We start from the raw sequence: 17,380 nt of genomic DNA on the forward strand, positions 1-17,380 counted from the left end.
CTAGGTGTGGGTGTTGCTTTTCCAAAACCTGATATTGACAATGTCTTTAAGTCTGTAGACTTAGCTTGACCTGCTGTTGGGTTGGTTTAGGAGCACATCCACTTCCCTCTGTTTGGGATTGGCATGCAGTAGGATGGCGCTATCCAGAGGCCAGGTGTATTTGTAGCGGGTCAGCTGGCGTGGTGATGGCGGAAGCCAGCACAGTTAGCACAAGGCTTAAGGGTATCATGTACAGTGGGGTTCTACCCGTGGCTAGGCTGTCATTGGAGGACCTAACCTCCTACAGCATGTCTGTCATTATCGATGTAACTAGCTGAGCCTGGGCAAAGTCATTCTGGAAGACAGTAAACAACGGTTTCATGGAGTTTATGGCCTGGTTCGCTGCATTGACCTTGGACATAACAATGTTAAACAGAATTCTGGTGGCAGCGGCGGCTCTGAGCAAAGCTCATAGGAACTGTTTGGAGCGGTGGTTGTGTCCTCCAAACTCCACTTGTGTCCTCTGGTTAGCTGACAGCACAGCATGTGAACCACAGCAGCATCCTGGTACAGACAACAGGGAGAGAGAGAAAGAGAGAAAGGGGAGTAAGAAACAAGCGAGGGTTGTCTTCGGTTGGACAGGGCAGTCTCTTTACTTTGTGGGCGGTGACTGGGTTTAGCTCGCCTTGGCCCATGTTTTGCCACATCTTGCTAAATTTTATGTGCCCCACTCCTATCTGTTCGAATCACCTCATGATCGAGATCCCCAACTTGCCGTGTGACCTCGAACAGTCCTTGCCACTTTGCAAGTAATTTAGAGCTCGAAGTGGGGAGTAATAGTACTTTCTCTACCGGTGAAAATTTTCATAGACGGGTTCCCCTGTTGTACAAAAGGCTTTGTTTGTCTTGAGCCTGTAACAAATTCTCCATAGATAGCCGCCCAAAGTGTGGAGTTTTGTTCTCAGGTCCATTACATATTGAATCTAATTTTTACTTTGAGAGGCTCGTCCTCCTAAGTTTCTTTTAGGACGTCTAAAACCCCCCGGGGCTGACGTCCATAAAGAAGCTTGAAGGGGGAAAACCCTGTGGAGACTTGCGGGACCTCTCACACAGCGAACAAGAGGGCTCCAACCATTTATCCCAATTTTTGATGTCTTCATGAACAAACTTACGAATTATGGTTTTCAAAAAAGTGCAATTAAATCGTTCCACCAGCCTGTCTGTTTGTGGGTGATAGATGCTGGTGCCTTCAGGATATCATGTTGTATAGTCGACTAGCATAATGCAAAATGAAGCCCTCTTGCAGATCGCTCCAATGACCCGATGAGGTCAATCCCAATTCTTTCAAAGGGGACCTGCATTAATGGTAGAGGGCGCAATGTCGCTTTTAAGGAGGCCGGTGGATTTACCAGCTGACACCTGTGCACGTTCTCGTGAATGCCTGGCCAAAAGAACCGGGCCATGAGATGATTTAGTGTTTGACCTAAATGCCCTGCCATGGGATTACAATGAGCTGCCTGGAAAAGCATTTCTCAACTTCTTTTTTTAGGAACTAACAGCTGTGTTGTATCCTCCTTTTTCTGAGTTTCTTGGGTCACTCTATACAACCGTTCTTTTATAATTGCAAAATAGGGATAGGAAAGAGGACAAGCAGGCTGGAGAGGTTGACCGTCGATATAACGAACCTGTTCAAAAGCCTGTTTCAATGACTCATCCTGTGACTGTTCCACAGGAAAATCATCGTGACCTGAGAGAAACCTGATGAAAGTGCTCTAGTTATTGGTGATTCTATTGTATTGTAGTATGTTTACTGGGAGCCAGACCACCTGACATCTTGCCAAATTTAAAAGTGCTGGCTAATGCTAAATGTAAATACAGTAAGATTGTTATTGCAGATTTGCAGTTTTGAAACCATCCTGTTTCCAGTTTGGAAGATGTCACATGAAACTGAGTCTAGCATAGTTAGATTCTGTACAGGCTTTGTTCAGAAGGATGTTGAATTCAGCTGATGAATTGGCGTAGTCGAATGGACACCTGTTGGAGGTGAACTGTCGGTTGCCAAATGTGAATGCCAGCTTGTGTTGGTTTTCCGGGGTGCACCCGAATGGTCCAGAATCCAGAGACCACATCAAGTGTAGGGAAGATTGTGGCTCCTCTGATTCGGGGTATTTCTTGTTCTAACTGTGTCCTGGGCCACCGTGACAGCGGCACCTGTTGATTCAGTTTCCTGTAGTCAATGGTGGGTTGCCACTTGCCGTTAGTTTTGAGGACGGGCCAGATGGGGGCTGAGTAGGTGCTGTTGCATGGACGGATGACACCTTTCTCAAGCATGGATTCGATGATCTCCTGCACTGGTTCGTGTGAGGCGATGGGAATCTTGTCCTGTTTGACAAAAGTGAGAGGAGCATCAGGGTGCATAAGGATGCGCACCGTGTGGAGGTTGATAAGACCACAGTCTAAAGAGTCTTTAGACTCAGGATCACTCTCTGGAACACTCTCTGTTTTTTAAAGTGATAAATTATAACTTAATTCATACCATATTTCTGATATTATCGATCAATCTTATCAGATTAATTTTCATCGTTCACTTTTATTTTATATCCGTGAGTGCAGTACACCTGCAAAGCGTTAGCACTCTTTAGCTTGTCATTCGCGTTTTTCATTCGAACCTATCGCTGTTTTCTTTTCTCTTCTCCTCTCTCTCGCTGTGAACTTCAAAAGCCTCTTCCTAAAGAATCTACACCCTGGAGTCAGTCACCATCTAGGTGTCATGGCCTGTCCAAACTCCATGACCATCCAACAGCTGTGTAACCTAACACAGAAGGCCTATAACAAGCAGAAGATGGCCTCAAAAAAAGGTAACAGAACCGCCACACTCTTGAACTCCGTTAACAAAGACTCAAGCCTTGCACTGGATGACACCCAGTGGCATCACAACAATAGAGTCTTCCATCAAGAGCACAGAGAACGTGACACCCATGTCCACAACCATTTTCAGCCCAACCGCTGGAAAAATCCATGGGGCCAGCCACGCTTATCAAGAAACCAAAAGGATAAGAACATCTGGAAACCTAACCTGACATCCAAAGGTAACCACCTGACTCATCCAAGAGCAACTCATGTGGGTAAGCGACAACAAAACCGATCTCAGCACCACTCAGACATGCACAGTGCTGAGTACTCACAAGAACATGACAGCTTATAGTCAGAAGACATGGAACAAGTCATGATACAAAAGAAAGAGTTCCTTCAAGACCAGTTACATGCATATGACCTCAAAATTGAGTCATCCTCGCTGCGACCAGTGACAGAATGGAGGGCCGGTGATCACCTGGTGCACTACATCAGAGATGAAAAGCACCTGTTCAACAAGGACCCGGAACGAACAAGTCTTTGACGGCCAACCGTTGATGAAAAATCTGAGGTACCAAAGGACATCACCTCAGTCACTAACAGACTGTCAAATGAACTCCAACTCCAAGATCAACATTCCAGTCTGTGCAACATCAACCACCAGAGCACAGAAGGTCAGGAAGTCTGCTACAGCCAGAAGGCACCACAAGAAGAATGCAACATAGGAGACAAAGTTTTGCAACCCAGCTTCACACAGCCATGCCAAACTGCCTTACATTGTCTGCTAAAGAACTTCCTGCCTTGCTGGACTGACCCCCATTAGACCATGGACACGCCCTCATCCAAGCCAAGGATGCAGAGAGCCAGTCTTCAGTGACATACTAGAAAAAGAGGGAGACAACACAGACTTGAACAGATCTGACCACACATACACTACGTCATCAACACACACAACATTACCTACACCCAGAGGTAACCACATCTACTGATAACACATTCAACAAACGTATTCTTCCCACAGGTAGAATATCCAACTTTTAGCGTAACAAAGTTACACATACCCACCATGAAAAAACGTGCAGCCATCCTCACAATAGGTAGAACACCTGACACTAAGTTAAGGTTCATGATACACTAGCTGCACCTGAAATCCTAGCTCAATAGTAGTTATAAGCCATGCTAGAAAAACCCACAGCAGCTGTGTTTTGTTTTGTTCTTCTTTTACCTATCCTTCTCCTTCCCCTCTTTCCTGAGTAGGTGAAACACCTAGACACCCTGCAAGGGTCGAAGGTTGGATATTAGGATTGACTCTGAACACCTAATATCCTCCAGCCACTCTAAACTGAATGGAAGCTAGAGAGCTCCATGCATGATAGGTCAATTCATTTATTTGAAAATGAGGTTACTAGAAAACGTGAGTACAACCTAGAAGAACCAAACAAAGTTAACCACAAGTTTGATTGATGAATCAAAATAAAACAACGATTTTCAAATGATCTAAACTATCCTCAATGTGCTAAACTACATTGACTAATTGAACTTAACCAAGTGCGTGCGTTTATGTGCTAGATTAGTTTATATGTCTTAGATTTATCTAATAAAGCCTTATTCATATTGAAAAGAGAAGTATCTTGTGTTTTGTGCTTACAAGTTAATGTCTTAAACTGCCGATCTTGTTACTATGCTAATTGATAGTGTTTTCACTGTAGCCGCACTGGTTTGTACATAATAATTAACTCAAATGATTTATAGGGAATTTGAATAATTAATCAGGAATATGATTAATATATACATCTCATATGACACTTACATTAAAATTATTGAAGATGAAAAATAGCTCAATTGCATATATCAATAACTCATTACAATGCACTTTAATTTACTCATTAATATGTCAATATTCCATTCTTCATATCAATTATAGTGATATCTCTTACTGTAAATTACTGCAAATCAAACAGTGGTTTGTCCAGCAAACGGCCGTAAGATTAACTTATCAACTTTCAATAAAGTTATCACTTCTTATAATTCAAGGAAAAATATTCTCTGGCCATGAAAACATTATCCTATCATTATGAAATTGTTTACTAAAAAGTAAAGAGCGTGTAGCTAGATCATTTCATTGACTCGTAATGTGAGCGCTTAGGCAAAGGCAATCATGAATATATATTGGTTTGAACTAATAATACATATCAAACTACAAATCACACAGAGTAAATACGCCTATGACAATACAGATAGCGAACTTTGTACAAGACATAACGGAATCAAAATGAGGGAGAGAGAGAGAGAGAGAGAGAGAGAGAGAAAGAGAGAGAGAATGAATGAGAGAGAAAGGACGAGAGAGAGGTGAGAGAGAGAGCGTGATTACAGAATAAGTTCAGTTATGCAAACTCACAGACAGTAACCCTTAAAAGAATCAAATCATAGACACACTTTAAGCAGCATTTAAATCTCCATAGAGAATGATACTTGCACGTGACTCTTTGTGTTGCCAGACCGGCGTGCGCTGGAGCAGCATGGTCTTTTTGTGGCAAGGCGTGTTCTTTCGTGTCTTCCGGGGCTGCTGCGGAATCGCGCGGTATTTGAAAGGTCCAACAAAGCAATGTTTCAGAATTCGTCTTCCTCGTGTGGAGAGGCGAATAGGTGAATAAACTTAGTAAGGAAAAGAAACGAAAACAAATGAGATAAAAGCTCCCGAAGGAGCCATGAGAATTGCTGTCCTCTCAGCGGCCGTGCTGAGAGGGACTGCGATAGGAGAGCGGACCAAGGCCACGAAGAAGGACGAGCGCCAGAGAAGAAGGGCAAGGAGGACTAAGAGCGGCGGAACTTCCTGGGTCAGTCCTTTATAGCTCGACTGGTTCACGCCTTTGTTCGCGTGAACAACCAATGAACGTCCACGATCTGAAGCGGGAAAAAGTTATTTTGTCTCTGGGGAAACACCCACTCTAAGTTATGGCTTATCAGATTTCAGCAGTGATATTCTAGCAAGTTCGTAATTCCAGATTAATACATTTTTCATTAATTTCCTTTATATAAGTGAGTCCGTCAAAGCAAGACGATTAAACAGATACCAAAAATAGCATATATAAATGATCAAAACATGAAGTTACATTCAAATGCAGAATTACACACATTTAAAGTTTGATTAACACACGATAAAACTGCAGATACTCCAATTTATATGGGGAAACATCTACTGCGCAAAAAGGCAATACTCAATACATTTAGCATATATTGAGAAAAGGTACCGGTGAACTGGCTTTTTCCTGTCCTGTTTCCCAGTGGGATCATAAAGTTTTATGCGCTGGTCAGGGTAGGGTTCTATTTGAGAACATTACTCCAAAAACATTTTCCATTTAAAAGTCAGCAACTTATAATCCTTGCATAACAGGATTAACCATTTTTATGCAATACACAAACCTATTCAAAATACACATTATTAAGGACTTACATACAGAGTGTAAAGAAAAGTTTGTGTGTGTGTGTGTTTAGGAATGTGGGCATTTCGTGTCTCCTTTGAGGCTGCTCACGTGACTCTGGAATTTCTTGTTGTAAATAATTTAAATCCAGCCAGGCTGGCGCCAGGCCAGGCATTTAGTGTAATTTTAGTGTCGCTGTTGGACGCTGTTGTCGCTGTTGGACATTGTTTTCTCTACTTCCTGTTGGCCTTCTGTAGCTAATCATAGCTCCATGTAGCTGTTTTTATTTTATATTTTTTCTCTATAATCTTTCTTACTATCACTGTCTGTTTGTTTGTTTTTTTTTTTTTTTAAATTGTAAAATATAACTTAATTCACACCATATTTCTGATATTACCGATCAATCTTATCAGATTAACTTTGATTGTTCACTCTTCCGTGACTGCAGTACACCTGCAAAGCGTTAGCACTCGTTAGCTTGTCATTAGCGTTTTCTTTTCTCCTCTCCTCTCCTCTCCTCTCTCACGCTGCAGTTTTCCACAAGTTCATCAAACAACCGCAGTAAGAATATTTCATCAAGCACGGTGAGTAATGGCTTCTCCTACAATTGTTATTTGCACCTCTTGCCACATGTACAGTTTATCTATCTCTGTCGCTGATGAGGGATTCACATGTGATAAATGCAGGGAAACAGTTAGGCTGACAGAGAAGATTTCAGAATTAGAGACACGCATCCAAACTTTAATTGAGGACAGTAAGAATGTTAGGGCTCTAGATATGGCTTTGGATGCGTCTAGCTCAGGGATTCCTGTACAATGTCCGGTTCCAGCAGAGCCCCTGCAGCAGGGCAACTGGGTGACGGTGAGGCAGCGTAGTCGTGGGTCAAAACACCGCTCTACTGTTCCGATCAAAACATTAAACAGGTTCTCCCCACTCAGTGATGCACCCACTGAGAAACCTGATGAAAGTGCTCTAGTTATTGGTGATTCTATTGTAAGGAACGTGAATATAGAGACACCAGCCACCATAGTCAAATGTTTACCGGGAGCCAGAGCGCCTGACATCTTGGCAAATTTAAAAGTGCTGGCTAATGCTAAACGTAAATACAGTAAGATTGTTATTCATGCCGGCGCTAATGATGTTCGACTTCGCCAGTCGGAGATCACTAAAAATAACTTTAAAGAGGTGTGTGAACTTGCAAGCACGATGTCAGACACTGTAATATGCTCTGGTCCCCTCCCTGCTTACCGTGGTGACGAGATGCATAGCAGATTGTCATCACTCAATGGCTGGATGTCTAAGTGGTGCCCACAGAATAACATAGGTTTCATAGACAATTGTACGAGCTTTTGGGGCAGACCTGACCTGTTTAAAAGAGATGGTCTTCATCCCTCCTGGGGTGGCGCAACTCTTCTGTCTAGAAATATGGCAAATAGTCTTAGTGTTTATACATGACTAACTGGGGCCCAGGTCAGGAAGCAGACAGACTGGCTAAACCGACCGTCTGCTAGCTGCCTCCCGTCACAGAGGTCAGCTAATTCTCAGCACATAGAGACTCTTTCACCTAGATATCACACTATAGAGACTGTGTCTGTTCCCCGAACTAGAAAATACAAAAAACGTCCAAACCAAGTTAAGGTTAACAATTTAATTGAGGTTCAACAAATAAAAAACAAATGCAATATGGATAAACAAATGATAAAGATTGGCTTATTGAATATCAGATCCATTTCTACGAAAATACTTTTTGTAAATAATATGATAACTGATCATAATATAGATGTGCTCTGCTTGACAGAAACCTGGCTAAAACCTGATGATTACATTATTTTAAATGAGTCCACCCCCCAAGATCATTGTTATAAAAACGAGCCGCGTCTAAAAGGCAAAGGGGGAGGAGTTGCTTCAATTTATAACAACGTTTTCAGGATTTCTCAGAGGGCAGGCTTCAAGTATAACTCGTTTGAAGTAATGGTGCTTCATATAACATTATCCAGAGAAACCAATGTTAATGATAAATCCCCTGTTATGTTTGTACTGGCTACTGTATACAGGCCACCAGGGCACCATACAGACTTTATTAAAGAGTTTGGTGATTTTACATCCGAGCTAGTTCTGGCTGCAGATAAAGTCTTAATAGTTGGTGATTTTAATATCCATGCCGATAATGAAAAAGATGCATTGGGATCAGCATTTATAGACATTCTGAACTCTATTGGTGTTAGACAACACGTTTCAGGACCTACTCATTGTCGAAATCATACTCTAGATTTAATACTGTCACATGGAATTGATGTTGATAGTGTTGAAATTATTCAGCCAAGTGATGATATCTCAGATCATTATTTAGTTCTGTGTAAACTTCATATAGCCAAAATTGTAAATTCTACTTCTTGTTACAAGTATCGAAGAACCATCACTTCTACCACAAAAGACTGCTTTTTAAGTTATCTTCCTGATGTATCCGAATTCCTTAGCATATCCAAAACCTCAGAACAACTTGATGATGTAACAGAAACTATGGACTCTCTCTTTTCTAGCACTTTAAATACAGTTGCTCCTTTACGCTTAAGAAAGGTTGACACCATGGTATAATGAGCATACTCGCACCCTAAAGAGAGCAGCCCGAAAAATGGAGCGCAGCTGCAGGAAAACAAAACTAGAGGTATTTCGTATTGCTTGGCGGGAAAGTAGCATATCCTACAGAAAAGCCTTAGAAACTGCTAGATCTGATTACTTTTCTTCTCTTTTAGAAGAAAACAAACATAACCCCAGGTATTTATTCAATACAGTGGCTAAATTAACGAAAAATAAAGCCTCAACAAGTGTTGACATTTCCCAACACCACAGCAGTAATGACTTTATGAACTACTTTACTTCTAAAATCGATACTATTAGAGATAAAATTGCAACCATTCAGCCGTCAGCTACAGTTTCGCATCAGACAGTGCACTATAGACCCCCTGAGGAACAGTTCCACTCATTCTCTACTATAGGAGAGGAAGAATTGTATAAACTTGTTAAATCATCCAAACTTACAACATGTATGTTAGACCCTATACCATCTAAGCTCTTAAAAGAGGTGCTTCCAGAAGTCATAGGTCCTCTTCTGACTATTATTAATTCCTCATTGTCATTAGGATATGTCCCCAAAACCTTCAAACTGGCTGTTATTAAGCCTCTCATAAAAAAGCCACAACTTGACCCCAGAGAACTAGTTAATTATAGACCAATCTCGAATCTCCCTTTTCTGTCCAAGATACTAGAAAAGGTGGTATCCTCACAATTATATTCCTTCTTAGAGAAAAATGGTATATGTGAGGATTTCCAGTCAGGATTTAGACCGTATCATAGTACTGAAACTGCTCTCCTTAGAGTTACAAATGATCTGCTCTTATCATCTGATCGTGGGTGTATCTCTCTATTAGTTTTATTGGATCTTAGTGCTGCGTTTGACACAATTGACCACAACATTCGTTTGCATAGACTTGAACACTTTGTTGGCATCAGTGGAAGTGCATTAGCATGGTTTAAATCGTACTTATATGACCGCCATCAGTTCGTAGCAGTGAATGAAGATGTATCATATCCATCACAAGTGCAGTATGGAGTACCTCAAGGCTCAGTTCTAGGGCCGCTACTCTTCACGCTTTATATGTTACCCTTGGGAGATATCATCAGGAAACATGGTGTTAGCTTTCACTGTTATGCTGATGATACGCAGCTCTATATTTCCTCGCAGCCCGGTGAAACACACCAATTTGAAAAACTAATGGAATGCATAGTCGATATAAAAAATTGGATGACGAGTAATTTCTTACTGCTAAATTCAGAAAAAACAGAGGTGTTAATCATAGGGCCTAAAAACTCTACTTGTAATAACCTAGAACACTGTCTAAGACTTGATGGTTGCTCTGTCAATTCTTCGTCATCAGTTAGGAACCTAGGTGTGCTACTTGATCGCAATCTTTCCTTAGAAAGCCACGTTTCTAGCATTTGTAAAACTGCATTTTTCCATCTCAAAAATATATCTAAATTACGGCCTATGCTCTCAATGTCAAATGCAGAAATGTTAATCCATGCATTTATGACTTCAAGGTTAGACTATTGTAATGCTTTATTGGGTGGTTGTTCTGCACGCTTGGTAAACAAACTACAGCTAGTCCAAAATGCAGCAGCAAGAGTTCTTACTAGAACCAGGAAGTATGACCATATTAGCCCGGTCCTGTCCACACTGCACTGGCTCCCTATCAAACATCGCATAGATTTTAAAATATTGCTTATTACTTATAAAGCCCTGAATGGTTTAGCTCCTCAGTATTTGAATGAGCTCCTTTTACATTATACTCCTCTACGTCCGCTACGTTCTCAAAACTCAGGCAATTTGATAATACCTAGAATATCAAAATCAACTGCGGGCGGCAGATCCTTTTCCTATTTGGCGCCTAAACTCTGGAATAACCTACCTAACATTGTTCGGGAGGCAGACACACTCTTGCAGTTTAAATCTAGATTAAAGACCCATCTCTTTAACCTGGCATACACATAACATACTAATATGCTTTTAATATCCAAATCCGTTAAAGGATTTTTAGGCTGCATTAATTAGGTAAACTGGAACCGGAACACTTCACATAACACTGTACTTTCTACATCATTAGAAGAATGGCATCTACGCTAATATTTGTCTGTTTCTCTCTTGTTCCGAGGTCACCGTGGCCACCAGATCCAGTCTGTGTTCAGATCAGAGGGTCACTGCAGTCACCCGGATCCAGTACGTATCCAGACCAGATGGTGGATCAGCACCTAGAAAGGACCTCTACTGCCCTGAAAGACAGCGGAGACCAGGACAACTAGAGCCCCAGATACAGATCCCCTGTAAAGACCTTGTCTCAGAGGAGCACCAGGACAAGACCACAGGAAACAGATGATTCTTCTGCACAATCTGACTTTGCTGCAGCCTGGAATTGAACTACTGGTTTCGTCTGGTCAGAGGAGAACTGGCCCCCCAACTGAGCCTGGTTTCTCCCAAGGTTTTTTTCTCCATTCTGTCACCGATGGAGTTTCGGTTCCTTGCCGCTGTCGCCTCTGGCTTGCTTAGTTGGGGTCACTTCATCTACAGCGATATCATTGACTTGATTGCAAATTAAAACAGACACTATTTCAACTGAACAGAGATGACATAACTAAATTCAATGATGAACTGCCTTTAACTATCATTTTGCATTATTGAGACACTGTTTTCCAAATGAATGTTGTTCAGTGCTTTGGCGCAATGTATTTTGTTTAAAGCACTATATAAATAAAGGTGATTGATTGATTAAAAAGGTTTAATTTTATATGCATGAATTCAAAATCTAAAAGTGTTTTTGTTTGCATTGTTTTAGATTCAACGAACCGCGATTCATTAGTTCAGAACCCATGAATCAATTACCTGCATATCCGTTACATCTCCCCCTTTTCACCGGATGAAGTCCCTGTGTGGAAATCATCGGACGGCAATCATCAGGATGGGCAGATGACAGGTGAATCATGATGGTCATGTAGCAGGTGGATCATGATGGCAGGTGGTTCCTGGAGCTGAGGATTCAGCTTGATGAGGTTCGGTGTTGTCTATCCCCTTTCCGGGGATTCCATCGGAGACCTCCAGCCACGGTCACGGTTGTCGTGAGTTTGGCTGAAGAGGTTTGCATCTCGTTGAGTCTCCTGTATAGGATGAAGGTCACGCCAAGGGTCAGGGCGGGACCAATGACAGTGGAGATGCACCGTGCAGTGTCAGCAGCAGTCCAGGCTCGGACTGCAGCTGACGGGTTCAGAACGGGCTGTCGAGACAGTGCTTGGAGGGCTGTGTCGACGGGAGTAATGTCAATGTGTTGGGTGGCATCTTTCAGTACTTGATCAAGCAGGTTGACACGGGTGGCAGTGTCATGCTGGTCGTAGGTCAGTGTAGCTGTGCGCACAGGAGTGTTGATGAGCCATCTGTCACCTACAATCTCTGCTTGCGTTTTTGTGACTTGTGTACAAGGCTTGGCTTCGGCAGGGCAGCGTGTGTCGCTGACCAGGGGTTGCGACCCGCAGATTCCTTTAGCATTGTCTCTGAGGAAGAGTTTGCTAAGGCAGAGATAATGAATGTCTTTGGCGTGGTGATGGCGTAAGCCAGCACAGTTAGCACAAGGCTTAAGGGTTTCATGTATGGTGGGGTTCTACCCGTGGTTAGGCTATCATTGGAGGAGCTAACCTCCCACAGCATGTCTGTCGTTAATGCTGTAACCAGCTGAGTCTGGGTAAAGTCATTCTGGAAGACAGTAAACAGCAGTTTCATGGAGTTTACGGTCTGGTTCGCTGCATTGACACTGGACATACCAATGTTAAACTTTATGGCGCCAGCAGCGGTTCTGAGCAAAGCTCCCGGGAACTGTTTGGAGCGGTGGTGGCGTCCACCTAACTCCATTTGTGTAACAGTCACTTTCTCATGTTGGCTGAACATGTGTTTGACATCGGCCTCAGTGTGAGTGAGGGAGTCCTCTCTCCATCAGATCCCTGTCCAGCTGTATTGGGTTACAGTGCTGGGGTAGTGTGCCCTGTCGTCGGTGATCCGGAGTCTCGGTGGTTCTCGGTGGCAGCTGTCCTCTCTTTGGCTGACAGCACAGCACGACAAACCACAACAGCATCCTGGTGCAGATAACAGGGAGTGAGAGAGAGAAAGGGAAGGAAGAAACAAGCGAGGGCTGTCTTTGGTTGGACAGGGCAGTCTCTTTGCTTCGTGGGCAGCGACTGGGTTTAGCTCGCCCTGGCCCATGTTTTGCCACATCTTGCTGCTGGCATGCACAGTGCGAGCTCCACACATTCAGGTGAGGATTGGAAGAAACCCAGCGTGTGGTTTAAGGTTTGACCACATTGCAGGTTGAGCCGAACAGCGACCCCTTTGGTGTAAGCTGGTACCACCGTACCCTGTTCGTTGACTAAGGTGCAGAGGCTTGAACTTGAGCTTGAGTCTGTCGTTAGGGTGTTGTACCCATGGCTTGCTGTTGGGGTTCCCGTGACCTCTGTGACCTGACCGTCTGGCTCTGTGGGAGTTCCCGTGACCTCTGTGACCTGACAGTCTGGCTCTGGCAACCTGTGTGGCAGGAGGGAAAGAGGTTCTCGCACTTGAGCAAAGTCTTTTAGCTGTTTGAAGTTCAGTAAAGGGACAAAGTGGTCTAGCAGGTCTTTGCCGATGAGAAATGTATGAGTGTTCATTGGTGAGACATAAATGGGATGTACTAGACTCATCAGACCGATTGTCAGGTGAATGGAAACAACCTGTTCAGAGCGGATGTCATTCTGGCTGTACGACTGTACATTCAGTTCACAAGTTTGAGGTGTAAGAGTTCGATCTCGTCTCTTAGCTTCAAATTGGAGTCTTTTGAAAAGTTCAGATGAGATCACCGTCAGGTTTGATCCTGTGTTGATCAGGTCTTTCATGCTCACTCCTTTTCGGCCCACCCCCTTTTCGACAAGGCTGCCCAGGAATGTTGGCATCAGGGCATGTGTGACGATCGATGGGTGGTTAGGACCGGTCTTGTGTAGCTCGTTGCAAAGGCAGGTAGTCAAAACAGCATTTTCTGGTACCTTGTGTTTGTGGTACCTGGTGTGAGGACCTGTGCTGTCTCATTCAGGGTGTGCAGTTGTCAGCTGTGGAGCTTGGGTGATGCTGTCACCTTGTGATGTGACAGTTAGCTCTGTGGTCTGTGGATGACGAGCAGTGTTCTGGGTGCTTGGCTCATACAGATGGCAGTTAGACAGGGTGTTGGTTTCAGTTCTTATGTTTAGACATACAATGTCTGGTTCATCTTCCTTGTCTTTCTTGCAAGTTTTCATGTAAAGAAGCTCTTTCAGCATCCTCAGGATCTCTGCTGTAGGGAAATGCAGGCCCAGGTTTTATAGTCTCTTTCTTTCAGTTCAGTCTCTGCTCTTTTTAGGAGAGTGTCACCTTGCTGGAGTTTTTTGTTGCGTTCTTTTCTGGCTTCTCTCTCCAGCTGTTCTCTTTGATCTGTGTTGAGGTGAAGGTCTTGCAGGGCATTGTGAAGTCTTTCTACTTCTTTCTGTAGCTCTGGATCTGTGTCGTCCTCTTTTTCGCGCTGGTTCTGGGTCTTGAGAAGGAGCTGATCAAGGCGACTCTGGGTTGGGGCCTGGTCTTTCCAGGCCTCCTCAGCTTGAAGCTTAAGCGTTGCTGCTTGCTGTTCAAGGTCGATGTTGCTCCGTTCACTGAGCCGTGCCTGGGCGACGAGAATGTGAACTAGGCTTCCGAAGATCCTGGCGAGTTCTTTGTAGTAGTCGCTTTGGGTTGGAACATGTGCCATCAGTTCATCTAGCTCGGTGTCTAGTTGCTCTGGGTGCTGCAGGTTACTGGCATCCTTGGGCAGGAAGGGGGTCGTCACTGCTTTCAACCATGAAAGCACTGCTGGACTGGAAGACTGGAACATCCTGACTCCCTGTCAGTGAGAGAAGCACAGTACACACACAAAAAGACCAATGTAACTTCGTTCTACTGTTAACGAGCTATATTCATACGGGCTGTGCTGTTTAGGAGAATTTTTGGGGCTAACTGATCCAAACAGTCAGACAGTTCAGTAGCCAATTAACTTGGGTCAACAAAGGACCTGAAATGGAGATTTGACAGGCAGTAGCCTAGCGGGTCGCGTGATGACACCGGCTGCTGGTTGTCGCTCTACTATTTAGCTTCTTTGGTGGCTCTCACAGGTGTAGCAACAATCACTTTCTGGGGAATAATTAACTCAAATGAAGTGAATATTCATGAGTCTATGAATATAACGTGCTTATTGCTTACAAATATTAAATTACCCAAAGAGGGAATATTTAATCATTTAAAGGTAACCTTTACTAGAATTAATTTAAGTTAATCTAGACAATCTGTTCGTCCAGCGAACTGGAAGCTAGACTTCCTTATCAAAATTCAATAAAAATACCCTTCTTACAAACTCCAAGAAATATTAATCTTCTGATCAGAAAAAAACAATATTTTCTGTGTCTGTACTACTAAGATTACTGAAATTAATTCATATAAAACAAAGCTCGTAGCGTAGATCACACGATTCAGGGACTTCGATCTCAATGAGCAATAAAACAATTCAATTCAAGCAAATTATAGGATTTAATAAAACAGACTAAAGAGTACATAACTACAATTCACACGGAGTAAATATGAGTATATAGCAAAACGAAAATACAATTTAAACAAGGTAAATTAACAAGAATAATAATGAGATAAATGAGAGAGAGAGATAAAGAGAGAGAGAGAGAGAGAGAGTGAAAGTGAAAAGCAATCTCAGCGTGGCAATTTCAAACAGTTAACTTTGCAAGAGACCCCAAGTCATTGAATGATTTCACAAACATGGAATAGCCTAGACAACCTTAAACAATTTTAGTTGCGATATAAGAAAGTACTTGCTTTGATCTGGCTCTTGTGCGTAGCTGCGCTCAAACTGTCCGGTCTGCGTGGTTCTTTCCAGAGCAGATGATACGCGAGCTCGATGGTTAACGCGAAGGTAAACTTTGCCAAAAGATGACTAGACTTAAGTTCGTTTGGCTCGTGAAGGCAATTGAACGAAGTCAAATATCAGCAGACAATAAAGAAAAACTAGAATGAAACGAAAAGTAAAGAAGAATAACGGAGAACTTCTTGAAGTCCGGTTGCAAAGCTGGGAATCCTCTTTTCTCTCTGGCGGAATGCCCCGAATACAGGTTTCCCTGAGCTTTTAAGTAAATCTAGGTTTACACCTATTTTTTTAGTATGAGCCAATGAAGTGTAAACAAACTAAGGCGGGAAAAATCTTCTTTGTTTGCTGATCTCCGCCCACTGGTCTAATTTATGGCGATGTCAAAGTTAAACATTTTTCTTAAGCAAGATCGTTCCTCTGAAACAATGCATCTTTTTGTAATTTGCTATCAAGATTCGTTACAGTCGTGTTTTTACGATTATACCGACACTAAGAACTATGATTTTACCAGTCCCGTATCCAAAGGTACAGAGTTATTCTTAACGAAATGCATATAAAGTTTGCATTAAACACACAGTAACATTCATATATTCCACTATGCCGCATACATACATTTGAGCACAAAAAGGGAGACATTAAAATACATTTAGAGGTAGTTTTAGTAAAAGAAGGTCCATGGGCCAGCAAAAATGCTTGTGCCTGTTTTTGAGTGTGTGTGCGTCTCATGAATGTGTGTGCGTCTGTTTCACTGGAATGTGCGATCAAGAAGGGGGGGTGTTTGTCTTCCCTTTTGAAGTTCGATATCGCATCTCTGGATAGTCTCCAAGGTGTTATAACTCTCATCCTCGCCAGGACATTGCCGTCATGGCGGCGCCCAGGGTGGTGAGTTATGTTGTAAGAGGGTTGTAAAACGAAAGTCCTTGTTTTTTCTTTAACTCACGTTCTGGTCTTTGAGTGTAGAATGTGTCAAAAGGGTCAGGATTCATTAACATGGAACAGATGGTTGAATACCATCCGCTCATTGGTGTTACACAGGTTACTGTCTCTATGTGAAATGAAAGAAACAAATCACAACAGAACAGAGGATAGAAAAAGATCAAAGTGAAACAACAATTGAAATGAGATAAAAACAATAGAAACACAATGTGTTAGTGAGAATAAGGAGGCCTAAGCATACTGCTAGATTTTAAGATAGGGCCAACAGGTGAGTGGGCTATCTGGGTAGGAAACCTAGAAATATGGAGTGGCTTGAAGAAGCAAAAGGGTCAAACACTTAAAATATATCCGGGGAATATCTAATATTCTGTGGCTTATAATAAATGGCTGTGTTTTATCACATTTGGTTCACCTGGGTGAATTGAAGTCATTCAGGTGGAAACCAGTGGCTTGGTCAACCTCTCCGGCGCTCCCGAAACACTCAACCGCAAGTGCCCCCGGCCCTCCGGTACTCTGACGTTGCGCCCTCTCAAACAGCTTGTGACTTTTAACACAACCTTTGGAGTGCCAAAGACACTGTGACACACGCTCCCTTTCTCGTCGTCTAATTTACACCGAGAGAGAGAGATTTATCTGGTACAGTGAATTTTTCTGAGCAGCAGGATACTGTATATGTTCACGTAAAACATA

This window comes from Carassius gibelio, chromosome B18 (assembly GCF_023724105.1).
Source record: "Carassius gibelio isolate Cgi1373 ecotype wild population from Czech Republic chromosome B18, carGib1.2-hapl.c, whole genome shotgun sequence".
NCBI lineage: Eukaryota > Metazoa > Chordata > Actinopteri > Cypriniformes > Cyprinidae > Carassius > Carassius gibelio.